General features: G+C 32.6%; 1 protein-coding gene across 2 annotated transcripts in view; it reads right to left on the bottom strand.

Annotated features, from left to right (window-relative positions):
* The window catches only part of LOC114332516 (trace amine-associated receptor 4-like), a 237,650-nt gene extending 231,571 nt beyond the window's left edge, over positions 1 to 6,079 (bottom strand). The window contains exon 1 of one of the 2 annotated variants that reach the window (XM_028282327.2): positions 5,910 to 6,079. The gene's annotated coding sequence lies outside the window, so the exon portion shown is untranslated. The remainder of the gene's footprint in view (positions 1 to 5,909) is intronic. The other variant, XM_028282335.2, reaches the window with a different exon arrangement.
* Between the last annotated feature and the right edge of the window lie 9,127 nt (positions 6,080 to 15,206).

Below are 15,206 nucleotides of genomic sequence, written 5' to 3'. Positions count from 1 at the left end.
GGCAAAGTGTGGCCCGCGGGCCGCATGCGGCCCTTTATACATTTTTTTGCGGCCCGCGGAAAAAAGTAAATTATTTTCATTTAAAGATATTTCTTAAATTATTGCTAATATTAATAAATAAATATAGATAAAGCAGCTATTAATTGACACTTTCGCAGCGGTGATTTTTCTGCAAATTTTCAACATAACGCGGGCAATTATTTGAGTTTCCGGCACAGAATTTTGTCGGCTCCCCCAATGAAATCCATGAAATTTCAACAAATGGAAACGATATTTTTGAACTAATCAGGAACTGTTTAAAAAATTTTAAATTAACCCGTAACCCCCTAGTAAGTGTAACAACCGACGGGGAACCAAATTTACAGTTGAATCCGCGAATCTTTACCCGTGAGTCATCAAACGGCATCACGGGTAAAGATTCGCGGACTCAACTGTAAGAGGAGCAAATATTGTGATGTTCAGAAAACTTAAAGGTTACGTTCATGAACAATTTCCAGAACAGGTGTTATGCAAAAATGTTTTGCAAGTAGACAACGTCATTTCAATTATAACTAATATTGTCAATTGTATTCGTTCAAAATGATTAAAATATCGTGCATTCATAGCATTTTTGGAAGAGTTAGAAACAGAACATACTGATGTCTTATACCACAATCATCTTCGATGGTTAAGTTTAGAAAAGGTTCTTAAAAGATGCTGTGAATTAGGGGAGGAAATTGCTTTATACGCCAGTCAATGAGAGCAAGATATTACCTCCGAATTATATCCCATTGCATGGATTTTAATGAAATTTTGGGAATAGCCTCTACTTATCTCCTAATTCAAAGTCTACCCTATGACGACGTGCGCTTTTATCTTTGGGGGCGGTTCCCACCCCTTCATGGATGTGGAAAATTTTTTGGTCAAAATAACCACGGAAGTCGCTAGAGAACCTAATTCTATTCTATAATTTGTTTTGGAAACTCAATACTTTTGAGTTATTCGTGGTTGAAAATTGGCGATTTTCACTAAAAAATTACACCTTTTCGGACGGTTTTTTGCGAATACCTTAAAAACTATGCATCTAACTAAAATAACTATACTTATAATACATTTTTGTAGGTTATAAGAAAACGAAGAGACTCGTTCATAAATCTTCTAATTATAATACAACAAGAGATAATATGGTAGGTGAGAAGAGTTTGTTTTTTGGTGCATACTCAAATCAGTGTATTCAACTTGAAATAACAGAGAAACGGTCGATTTCAGGTGTATAATGCTACCAATACCTTTTGTAGTGCTTGAAAAGATCTTTAAAATGAGCAATATTAAATGTCGATTACTTTCAACCTAAGTGAGATAGGCTGCAAAAAATTGATGACTAATGTATTTTAAGAAAAAATGAGAAGTATATTTAACCCCTCATCCACCAAAATTTAAATGCATTGTTTTCCTTATACAATACCTTTTACTACAGTGTTATTTATATGTTCAAAAAGTTGGACGGGTTTAAAATAAATGGTTTTTGAAAAACATTAGATCAAATTATAGAGAGCATTTTTATATTTTCTTAAAAATCTTTATTTTTCTCCATGTAACTTGTAAATGATAAGAGATAGAGTAATGAAAAATAAAAACAAAATGTTTATCCAAAAAACCCTACTTTTTGTTAAAGTATCTTGTTTTCGTATCTCTTATTATAATTTTCGAGTTATATGGAGAAAAAGGAATATTTTTTTCAAAAACCAATCATTTTAAACCCGTCCATCTTTAGGTAGTAAGTAACACTATAATAAAATGTATTATATGTACAAAAAAACGATGCATTTAAATTCTGGTTGATGAGGGGTTAAATATACTTTTTATATACTCATTTTTTTCTTAAAATACATTAGTCATCAATTTTTTTGCAGCATATCTCGCTTAGTTTGAATGTAATCGACATTTAATATTGCTTATTTTAAAGGTCTTTTTAAGAACTACAAAAGGTATTGGTAGCATTATACACCTAAAATCGACCGTTTCTCTGTTATTTCAAGTTGAATACACTGTTTTAAGCATGCACCAAAAAAAAACAAACTCATTACCTTCTCTTTTGTAAATTACTCTGCGATTCAAAAACATATTCCGATGTGCATCACTTTACGCTTTAACAGACAAAAAAGAAATTCTAAATAAAAGTTGTCAAAACTTTAAACGCGATTTACTCAAAAGCTACCTACTTGACAGATCCACCTGAAATTTTTCATAAATTTTCTTTAGGCATTTCGTGAGGTAACTCTGTCGAGATATTTTTTAGGCTTATTTTTTGTTTAACAATAATAAATATGTTAATTTTTACCCTTTTTACAAAAAATTTCGTTATTTTGACTTCTGGGTGATTTAAAAATCTCAAAAATCGTTAAAACTAAAAAACTCGGGAGCGTTATCTCAAGAAGAAACTCATGCTAATAAAATATTTTTGACTTTTTGTTTCACATGATCCAATTACGAGTTCTGATATTTATTGCAAAAATTTTTTTTGAGGTGTCTGTAAAAATTTGCCACCGTTGGCTTATTTTTCAATATTTAATCTTGAATTTTTTTGAATATTCTTTGAATTATATTAAATATGTTTATTTAATTTAAAAATAATATAATTCTACCATAGTTTCAAATAAAATTCAAAAAAGGTGCTTGAATTGTTGATTTCAAACCATACACCCCCCCCCTTAACAAAATTAGTAAAAAGTTAAAAATTCGAACATGTTAAGGTAACAAAAATTGCAGCCCTCGGTAATGGACCAAGAACATTTTGTGGCCCTTTCTAAAAAAAGTTTGCCCACCCCTGCTCTAGAGTCTTGTAAGTACTGCAGCCTGGTGAATGGGGTAAAAACTAAGCTCTGGTAGTGTTTATAGTAGGCTGTGAATAAATCGAGTTTCTGTGATTTAGTATTACCAGTCAGTGAAGTTTTTAAGTTTTTTGCGAGTCAAAAGTTTTTTAATCGGTGTAGCTCAAACTGAATTTGTATTTTTAAGGTGAGAGAAAAAAAAATCACCTTACTTAGTAATTAGTTGATAGCTACTTAAATTGGTTACAGAAACACGCAATTATAGTGGCGCAAAAACCAATCCTAACCTCAAAACACGGACTAAAAAGTTCACACGTGGTTGTTCCTAATATGAGAGCCTCAAGTGTGCCTAATAGGGTACTGTAATGCTTTGAGTATAGCATCATTAGACCAGTAAGGATCTGCGAAAAACGTCTATTTTTGGATGTGAGTGGTGGCATTCGGATTTTTGCAGATAAAGTTAGGTGACACCTTCAGTAATAATAATTGACTTATACTCCTTCTCAAATATGCCCGGAACATTAATAAAAAAATTAAAATATTTGAAAATTTCGAAAAACATCGATTTTTTTCTGCTTTCTTTGCTTATAACTTTAAAACGATTCGTTTTGGAACAAAGTCGTAGAGAAATAAAATAAAGAAATATGTTGTATGACATACGACTGGTAAAACATGTCTTAAGGTATTACCTTTTCTGCAATATAGCAATAAATACAAAATAAGGGGGCAAAATAAGTCTGTTGTTATTCAATATTTTTTAACCACTTTGGAGGCACTTAGAACCTTAGTAATTCACTTAGGAAATTCTTTGGAACATACTTAAATCGTGTACCAAATTTCATTAAAATCGACTTAATAAATTTTGCATAATAAATTTGCAATCTAAATGTTTTTAAAAAAGTTCAAATTTTTAAAATTTTTCTGAGCAAAAAGTAGACCATTTAGAAGTTGGCTAATTTTTTTACATATAAAGAGGTGCTCTACCTATCTAATACACTTTACAGAATTAAAATCGGATTATTTAAGGGGCCCCAGCAATGTTTTAAATTTATAAACAATTTTTTGGCTTATAAACAAATAGCTTTGTTTAATAATAAAAAAATTAATTTTTAGCAATGCAAATAATTAAAACCGGTATAATTTGACTTAAACTTTCAAATGCTGTCAGCAGAATTGCTATTTTATTTTTTAATCAAACGTTATTCGCGTTCAAAAATTGCAATTTCTCAATTTTTTGATAGTTCCACCGCGTTTATCTTGAAAACTATGCATCCTACGAAAAAACTTGTAAGAACATTTTTTGCTTAGAATTACCCAAGAAATTTTGCGAAAAATCTATTTTATGTAATTCCTCAAGTTCTTTGTTTATAACAATCTGATCGACACCCGGATCAACTGTTACCCAAAAAAATTCGTGTTCTACGGGTCAAAATTCATAAAAAAACTTGGGTAAGTCCATCTAAATAAAGAGCCCGTAGCACCCCCTCCTGGCCACAGCACTAATTTGTTTATAAGCCAAAAAATTGTTTATAAATTTAAAACATTGCTGAGGTTGCTTAAATAATCCGATTTAAATTCTGTAAAGTGCATTAGATAGGTGGAGTACTTCTTTATATGTAAAAAAATTGACAAATCTTTGTATGTTCTAGTTTTTGTTGTGCAAGATTTTAAAAAATCTTAATTTTCTAAAAAAAGTTTAGATTGCAAAATTATTATGCAAAATCTAGTAATTCAATTTTAATGAAATTTGGTGTACGGTTTTAGCACATTACAAAAATTTTCTAAGCGAATTAGGAAGGTTCCAAGTGTAACCTAAGTGATGGAAAATCATTGAATAAAGACAGGCTTGTTTTGCCCCCTTATTTTATATTTATTCCTATTTTGAAGCAAGGGTGATAAATTAAGACATTTTTAACCAATCGCATGTGATATAAAATTTAATTATCTTTGTTTTATTCCTATTGGACTTTGTTCTAAAATGAATAGTTTTTAAGTTATAAGCAAAAAACGTAGAAAAAAAACAAAATTTTTTAAAATTTTTAAATATTTTATTTTTTTTATTAATGTTCCGGGCATATTTGAGAAGGAGCATAAATCAATTATTATTAACGAAGTTATCACCTAACTTTATCAGCAAAAATCTGAATGCCACGTCTCACATCCACCTCAAAACAGAGCCTTACTTCTCTACATGTCTTTTTACTATTTTATTGGGAAATAAGCCGCAATTTAAGTTAAAAATGAAATTTATTGATGTTTAGACTTCCAATTTTTATTTTTAACTTAAATTGTGACTTATTTAAAAAAAAATAAAGAAAATTACATAATATGCCTCAAAGAACCAGTTTCAGAAAAATAGAATCATGTCTACAGCATGTAATACAGTTTATATCCAGAACAATGCGTTAAAATAATTTGTATCACCTGTTTAACCTATTTAACGTGGTGTCTCATATTATTAGGATACCACATGGTCTCATAATAAGACACCTTTTTTTAAGTTGGGAATTTTGACATTTTTAAAAAATTAATTTATTGGTAAAAAAATATTAGTTTAAAATTATCTGACATAATCTGGCATTATCTGGAATAATTATCTGACATGTATCTAATTTAACGATTACCAAGAGTTAAAAAAAGGGTCTCATATTTGGATCCATTACCCTACATTTTTGTAATCAGTATTTCAAAAGCTTTTAAATGAGGTGTTACATGATGTACTTTCCCATTTAAAAAAATCAAAATTATGCTTGTCACCTGAAGAGGGATCGCGTAAAGTTCGAAACATTGATGCTATAATATACTATGATTATTTTAAAAATCAACCTGTCCGACCGTTTTGCTTATATGCTAAAAATAAATTAGTTAAAATTAAATTAATAAGTTAATAAGGGGGGATTACCACTTATTCCAGCGCACTCTATAACTATTTTAATGGAAAATAAAATATTTTTGGCTTGTTTGTTTGAACAGTTTTTTATAATTAATTCAAAAAATTAATATTTTTAGTAGTGATGTATGATACATCAAATATTTTATCCTAAAACTATTAAATAATATTTAAAAATAAACTACTTAATTCAAATGTCTTTTACTCACCCTTAAAACTGTAATCCAAATGCTCCGTCACGAGGTTTGAATTTCAAACTCGAGCGCACTTCGCGAGGAGACCCCCAACTGCCGCTCTCCACGATGTCGTCGACATAGCGTTGGATACGGAGAATTAGTGGAGAGAATATTGGAGAATTATTGTTGATCCATTGGCCGATAGGAGAGACTGCCGAGCGCATGGAAATTTCGGAATGTAGCTCCGTCTCACGGCTACACAGGTGTCACATGGCTGGAAAAAATGAATCTTTCATCGGGCGCTTGCTACTAATCGCAGGGAAAGTGTACTGGATAATGGATTATGTGGGTTCTAATGTTACGTGGTAAATGGAAAGTCATATTTAATATGAACTTTGCATACAAATTGCCTGGGGTTTATCTCGAAATGTTTAAACTTGTCTTTTTTAATTTTACATTCACCAACAACTTGAAAAGAACGGAAGTCTGCATTGTTTTATACAGTATGTTACAAATCTATGGAATAAATTCATTATTTTAGAAGCAGAAGGCTTTTAAAAGATATATTCTTCTTATTTATGTACCACGTCCTTTCAAAACGTTGGTTACCATCATTCTTCTTCTTGTTGTGTTGTCTCCATCAGCAGAGGTTAGCGACTGCATTGGCAAATTTTTCTAATATTTTTAAGCCATAAAGTCTGGCACCTACCAGGACCACGTTTTCCTTTAATCTACCCCTGGATAATCTGTTGCACAGGTGGTAATTTTCGTTTCTCCTTATATGTCCCATGTACTTAATTACTTACTTTACTCCTCTTGATTCCATTTGGAACATAGGGCCTCTACAGTCTCCCTACATTCATCTCTGTTTCTGGCCAGGGCTTTCACCTCTTTCCATGTTAACCCATTGTCTTCTAGCTCTCTGGTAATATTTCTTTTCCAGGATGTCATTGGTCTGCCTTGTTTTCTTTTTCCACTTGGTTGGTAATCCAGGGCTTGTTTAGTTATATCATCTTCATTTTTCCTTAATGTGTTTCCAATAACTTCCATTGTTACTTATCCGATTTGGCCAATATATTTGCAATATTCGTCTAAGGCATCTTTTTACAAAAAATCTTTGAACCTTTTGTATAACCTTTTTCTCTATTTTCCAAGTTTCTGCTGCATATAACAAAATGCTCTTTACATTCGTAATAATAAATATCCTGATTTTGGTTTTGGTTGTTAATTTATTGGACTCCCATGATTTCTTCAGCATATAGAACGCATTTTGGGCTTTAGTTATTATTCCATTAATTTACTCTTCTATTCCACCGCTAGCGTCAATTATGCTTGCCAGATAGCAAAACTTCTATACATTTTCTACTTCTTCTCCTTCAATGAATATACCCATTTCTCTTTCCGTATTTATCTTCATAAGTTTGGTTTTTCTTGTGTTAATCTCTAATCCTATTTTTCTTGCTTCTTTTGCCACCTTTTCTGTTTTTTTCTGCATATGTTGTCTTTTTTCGGAAACCAGACATATATCAGTCGAAAAGTCTAGATCTTCAAGCTGACCGAAAGCATTCCATCCAATTCCTATTTTATTTTTCGTTGCCTTCTTCATGACCCAGTCGAATAAGATCAAAAATATGGTTGGAGATAGAATACACCCCTGTCTGACTCCACTGTCTATGTTGATTGGTTCTGTGAGTTTCCCATTGTGCATGATTTGTGCAGTATAGTTTCATAAAAAATTTTGATAATTCTTATGTATTTTAATGGAATACCATATCTCTTAAATATTTCCCACATTTTTTCTCTGTTAATCCGGTCAAAGGCTTGTCTAAAGTCAATGAAATTTATATAGATTTTGCTCTGCCATTCTATTGTTTGTTCTACAATGTTTCTTAATGTGTTAGTATGATCTGTGCATGCTTTATTACTTCTGAAGCCCGCTTGTTTGGTCTTAACAACTGGTATATAGTTTCTTTCATTCTTTCTAGTATCATCCTTGTCATGACTTTACTCACTGTAGAAAGTAGTGTTATTGCTCGCCAATTGTTGCAACTCGTTTGATCTCCCTTCTTGGGCATCTTTACAGAGTAAAGATGTGTCTCATGTAGTTAACTTGTCTAACTTTGACGATCTTTGGCACAAGGGCGGATCCAGGGAGGGGGGCATGGGGGCCATGGCCCCCTCCGAGAATTTAAAAAATATATAAGTTTAAATATTTGCAGTTCAAATGATTTTAATTGCAAACACATGTACAAAACAGGGGATACATATGTTTTCTGGACTAGAATTGAACAAAGACAGTAACAAAAGCTTCAAGAATGGCATTGGATGTTTTATAAATTAAAATGTTGATAATTTTACAAAGTACCAATTGTTAGAACGACCTTGACAGCCATCAAAATCGTGTCAATTTCCATATTCTATATACACAAAGAATAAAAAAGAAATGAACTGTTACTTGGGTCACTAGCACTTAGAACAAAGGAGTTGGTTAGTATTTTCGCACAGCCAAAAGGAATTGTTTTACAAGTATTGCGTTTTATTTTTTTATTGAAAAATATGGTCACAATAAAGGGATGACAGCCCAAAGCCTTGTCATGAAACCTTTAACATCTTTCACCAAACTCATGAGCAAAGACGGAGCCATACAAACGCATGAAAAACGTCATACCACAAGGACTGCGTTCAGCTTGAGCTGGATTTTCTACAAAGTTATCGCAACCCTGGAAAGTCAGTCATTAACCAGATAGACTCTCAGAGGTCTAAACAGACACAAAAAAATAAAGAAAGACTACGACCAATAGTAGGGTCTATAGTATTCTTATCTTAGGTCGACAAAATATTCCTCTAAGAGACCATCGTGATGATGGCCATCTGCTTCTGGACAAAGATGCTGGATCTAGCAATGAGTGGAATTGTTAAGGTTTAAAATCGCATCAGGAGATAAGACTCTTAAATAACACCTATCCACAGCATCTTCCTGAGCAACATACATTAGTAGCACCAGTCAAAATCAATTAATAACATGTTGTGGTGAAGAAATAATTAAACAAATAATGAATCATGTTCAAAGTGCAAATTATTACTCTGTGATATTAGACGAAACGACCGACGTATCCTACGTGGAACAGCTTTCTCTAAATTTGAGATACATACACAATAATAACATCCGTGAAGACTTTGTCAAGTTCAGTGGCGCTTATGAGAACCTTAAAATAATTAGTGAAAATCAAGAAAGAGGGAAAGAACAATGCCTGACAGGAGAAGCATTGGGAAAAATAATATTAAACTTGTCGAAAGAACTGCACTTGGATCCGAAGAAATGTGTAGGAATCGGTACTACGGCACGAATAGTGAATTTTAAGGCACTTCTTCATCATCATCATTGGCTCGACAGCCCTTTCTGGGTCTTGGCCTGTTCCAGGATTCTTCTCCACTCTGATCTGTTTCGTGCTTTTTTTCTCCAGTTTTTTATTTTTAAGGTTTTTATATCATTTTCTATTTGTTCTAAATATCTCAGCTTCGGTCTTCCTCTTGTTCTTTTTCCTACTGGCATCTGTTTGAATATTTTGTTTGGTATTTCGCCTTCTTCCATTCTATCTACATGTCCCATCCAACGCAGCCGTCCTATTTTAATGAATGTTATGATATCTGGATCCTGGTATATTTCGTATAGTTCAAAGTTGTACCTTCTTCGCCAAATTCCATTTTCTTTTGTGCCCTTATAAATGTGTCGCAAGATTTTTCTTTCAAAGGTGGCTAACAATGTTTCCTCTCTTTTAGTGAGTGTCCACGTTTCTGAGCCATATGTGAGTACCGGTCTTATTAGGGTTTTGTATATTTGGCATTTTGTTTTCCTTGCGACGTTGTCTGATCTTAGTTGCCGAATTAAGTCATGATAACTTTTATTGGCAATAAATATTCGCCTCTTCACTTCGTCTGCTACGTTATTATCAGATGTGACTAGGGATCCCAAGTATGTAAAGTTTTTTACCCCCTCAATGTTGTATTCTCCTATTGTTATATTTTGTGTCTGCCTTATTTCTGTGTTTTTACTTACCTGCATATATTTTGTTTTGTTCTGTTTGATTTTCAGGCCACTATTTTGTGCAGCTCGTTCTATTTGATTGAATGCCTCTATTATTTCTCTTCTTCATCTTGCGATTATGTCAACATCATCTGCAAATGCTAGTATTTGCACGCTTTTATTAATTATTGTTCCTCGAGTATTGACTGTTGTGTCCCTCATCTTACACACGGTAAAAGTGTGTGAAATGTGCCTTAAAACTCACCATTCTAACAATAATTCCTAAAAATTACCCCCCATACTTCCAGTACCTCTCCCCAAAAAAAATTCATGCCCCCTCCCGAAAATCGGTCCTGGATCCGCCCTTGCTTTGTCAGCTCCCTATCTGTACCTATTCCCATCAGAACATTTGTCATAACATTTTCGTTGGTGGTGTGGGTTGTCCAAGGTATTTTCCAGATTCCTCTAAAAACCAGAGTTCAAAGGCTTCTAAGTTATTCATCAGCGTTATGTTGAGCGTCCAGGTCTCCGTTCCATACAAAAGTATTGACCATACATAGCAATGCAAGAAGCGACGTCTTTTGTTCAACAACTTTCATTAAAAAATAAAATTTTGTCTCTACGATTCTTCTAGCTTTTATTTTAACAAAAAAAAACAAAAACTTTCATTAAATCAGAAAAAAACAAATTTTTGTCTTTACACATTACTTTACACTATTTGTACACATTTCCGGAAAAAGAGTACGGCACTGGCAAGTTGGAAGCTTGTTGATGTGTCCATTCTAATTAACACTATCTAAGCAAATCCTCCTTCCTGGGCTTATATATTTATACCCTAAGCTGTAACGTTATTATTGATATTCTCTTTATGAAGAAAAGGTAAGTCAGGAGACTTCCCTTAAGCCGGGTCGCATATTTACAGATGCTTGCGTGTGTAGACACCAGGGTGTTAAAATCAGTTAGGGTTTGGAGAAACGGTACATTTACAGATGCTAGCGCGTGATGGCACCACGGTGTTGAAACCAGTTAGGGTTTGGAAAAACAGTACGTTTACAGACGCTAGCGTGTGTTGACACTAGGGTGTTGAAATCAGTTAGGGTTTGGAAAAACAGTACATTTACAAATACTAACAGATTTGGACACCAGAGTGTTGAAACCAGCTAGCTTTTTTAGTACTTATACATGCATAGATGCTAACGGCTATTGACTTTGATTTTATATACCTACTGTTGTGGAAAAATATTTAAGTGATTTAGGTATTAATAAATAATTAAACGTTGTTGGGATATAAACAATAATATATTAACACAAAAAACAACATAAAAAATAATGTTGTTCTGAAGCTATGTGCTTGTGGCATTTTTATAATTAACTATTTAGATGGGAAATAAGCCACAATTAAATTAAAAAAATAATTTTATTAACGGTTCGACGCCCAAATCGGGTGTCGTTGTCAAAATACAAAATACGTACTACTAAATTAAACAAAAATGTTGTTGTTTAGTAAAAAATACTTTAAAATGTTATATGTATGAATTGCCAATATAAATGAGTCAGATTAAAAAAATATTAGTAGAATTTTTTACTAAGCAACAACATTTTTGTTTAATATACAGGGTGTTTGGTAAAGAATGGGCCTTAGTTTAGCTTAACCTCAGGTTCCCGAGGTTAAAATAGGCCGATTTAAGCAACTTACCTTAGTACAAAGTTTATAATAACCGAGATACAGGGTGTCAAAGTTAAACTTTTTTTTTTATTTATTATTGAATATTTCCTGACAGATATGAGATAACAACATGAAATTTGGTATGTGGGGTTTTTTTGGGTCGAGAAAACTAAATTCACTACCAAAAATTATATATTGCCCAGAGGGCGCCACATACGCCTTTCAGAACTTATTTATTACGTTACATTTTTTTATCCCTCACTCTGTATAATTTTGACATTAAAATTTTTATTCTCCTATTAGTTTTACTTTAAAAATCTATAGTTCTTTCATCTCTCTAAACTCAACGGTTTTCGAGATAAACGCATTTTAAATCTGCGATACACCATCATTTTTAGCATAATTATCATTGTAGTTACACCCGAAAAATAACTTAAAACCATAATAATTGTGCCAGTTCTCAAATTTATGGCATTGCATCGCAAATTTCATTTGAAGAAATTTGCGATACATTTTTGGATGATTTTATGGTTTTAAGTTATTTTTCTGATGTAACTACAATGATATGCTAAAAATTATGTTGCACCGCAGATTTAAAATGCGTTTATCTCGTAAACGGTTGAGTTTAGGGAGATGAAAGAGGTATACCTTTTTTAAGTAAAACTAATAGGGGAATACAAATTTTAATGTCAAAATTATACGGAGTGACGGATAAAAAAATTGAACGTATTAAATGAGTGCTGAAAGGCTTATGTGGCGCCCTCTGGGCAACACATAACTTTTGGTAGGGAATTTAGTTTTCTCGTCCCGAAAAACCCCCACACACCAAATTTCGTGTTGATGTCTCATGCTTGTCAGGAAATATTCAATAATAAATAAAAAAAAAGTTTAACATTGACACCCTGTATCTCGGTTATTATAAACTTTGTACTAAGGTAAGTTAGCTTAAATCGGCCTATTTTAACCTCAGGAACTTGAGGTTAGGCTATGGCCTATTCTTTACCAAACACCCTGTAGTAGTATTTTTTATTTTGACGACACCCGATTTAGGCATCGAAACGTTAATAAAATTATTTTTTTCAATTTAATTGTGGCTTATTTCCCATCTAAATAGTTAATTATACAAATTCCAAAAGCAAATAGCTTCAGAGCAACATTATTTTATGTTGTTCTTTTGTGTTAATATATTATTGTTTATATCCCAACAACATTTAATTATTTACTAATACCTAAATCACTTAAATATTTTTCCACAGCAGTAGGTATATAAAATCAAAGTCAATAGCCGTTAGCATTTATGCATGTATATTAATTACTAAAAAAGCTAGCTAGATTCAACACTTTGGTGTCCAAATCTGCTAGTATTTGTAACTGTACTGTTTTTCCAAACCCTAACTGATTTCAACACCCTAGTGTCAACACACGCTAGCGTCTGTAAACGTACTGTTTTTCCAAACCCTAACTGATTTCAACACCGTGGTGTCAACACGCGCTAGCATGTGTAAATGTACTGTTTTTCCAAACCCTAACTGATTTCAACACCCTGGTGTCTACACACGCAAGCATCTGTAAATATGCAGCCGGGTCCAGAGTATATAACAAAACATGTTAAATATCAAAGTTTTGTAACTTGTTACAGAATTTTAAATACCAAAGTTTTAAAACACAGTTTTGTATAACATTTTTCTGTTATATATCATGTTTTATGTTATCCAACAGATGTCGGTAAACATTAAAGAAAGTTATAAAACCTTGTTGTAAAACCTCACCGCGACTGATCTACACCTAAAAACACGTTACAAACCATCGGAGTCATATCGCTTTGTTAGTTCTTGAGTATTATGGTGAATAATATGTAGCAACCACCTTGCGGAACCTTAAAAGCAAATCGGTGCAAATCAGCGCCAAAGGACACCGCACACATCTTATGGAAAATATAATGTCACTCAAATTCAATAAAATTTATACGAATAGATTCGTTTTAAATTAACGGTCAATTCTTATCATAGCGCCAACTCTTAATTATGATTAATTACGTCGCAAATTGCAATTAAAGTTTATCGAAATCACATTTTTGGAGTCCATAAAGTGTCAGTTACAATCACTATTGCTCTGGGTGCTATTCAAAACAGCTTAAATCCCGCTGGGCCTAAGCGGATTAGTGAAACTAATCCGCTGATTTATGGAGTACCGATAATTTGGGTATTTTAAAATATTTTTTCTCTCTCTAACTTATGTACGTACCCATTTGATTTCAGATTTATTTATATATCAATTTCTGCTCTTATTATTGAAAATTCAGAGTTAGCGCAATGATAAGAATTGACCGTTAATTTGAAACGAATTTTTTCATATAAATTTTATTGAATTTGAGTGACATTATATTTTCCATAAGATGTGTGCCGTGTCCTTTGACATAAATAATATTCTCTACAGAACAGATTGTTCAGAGATACAACCTGGAACATTCACTACTACTTTTGCTACACAGATGCACACTGCTTCATCAGCTACTCCAACAGGAACTCAACCATACAATAAATCTGAGCCTTTCTTCATTTCGTCCATTACACCTACATCCGCTACTTCTCCAGCTACACCAATTCAAACAGAAACTGACACTCAATCATGCACAGGTGCAGAAGATAATACTGAGTACTAGTATTTTTGTAATAGATAGATAGTAATAGATAATACTAGTATTTTTGTGTGAAGTGGTTAATTTGGTGGCCGTGGAAGCAGATTCGTGTTTGAGACGAAATTGTGATCAAGTCGAGAAGTACAAACTCCTTGTGTCCAAATAGATTCCAGTTTCTGTCTGGAACCAGTAGCCGATTTATATCAACTTGCATGAGATATCGAGCTGAGAGAAGAAATCTTGAAATTATAAAGATAGATATTGTTTGTATCGAGTCAGAGATATAGTTGAGGAGAGAATTCGAGCGAGTGCTGTTTTTGTTTGGGAAACAGTTTGAAGGAGAAGGACAGTCGCAGCATCATAGGTGCACGTTTTGGGAGAACCGAGGACAACACAATCCATGAGAAGAAAGTTTTTATTGGAAAGTTTTATTATATTTGGTTTTGTTTTCATGAGTAGCAGTTAAAATAATTAATTAATTAATCGAATTAATGAGATGCTGATCAATCTCATAACAGAGAGAAAATACATCTCATACAAATAAATCTCATAACAGAGAGCATAATAATATATAAAAGTCAGAAAAAATTCAAGTTTGGTTTTTCAATCAAAATTGTAATAAAATGCCTTTTACTTCAATCTCCCCACCTTATTACTTTTTAGTTGAACGTTTATTGATTTCAATTGTGACCATTATAAGGTTTTCATACATGTTTTAATCATTTATTGAATGACTTGTTTAAGTTGAACAGTAAACATTAATAATTAATTAAATAATCGATTGATTTTATCACTAGCCTTTTGTATGACGTTGCATGAAGTAGTGCTATTTTCTATAGCTCCAAAAACACACACAGCTTATTTGAAACTGATTTCTAAAGACTTTCTATTAGCAGGGATTTTATAGCTTATATTATATTTCGTTTATTTTCGTTAGCAGGGCAATTAAATTACCAAATGAACTATAGTGTTTTTCAATCGCCACGAAGTAATGGATTTGTA

Source organism: Diabrotica virgifera, chromosome 5, assembly GCF_917563875.1.
Source record: "Diabrotica virgifera virgifera chromosome 5, PGI_DIABVI_V3a".
In the NCBI taxonomy this organism is placed as follows: Eukaryota; Metazoa; Arthropoda; class Insecta; order Coleoptera; family Chrysomelidae; genus Diabrotica; species Diabrotica virgifera.
This window is presented reverse-complemented; position numbering and strand designations above follow the sequence as displayed.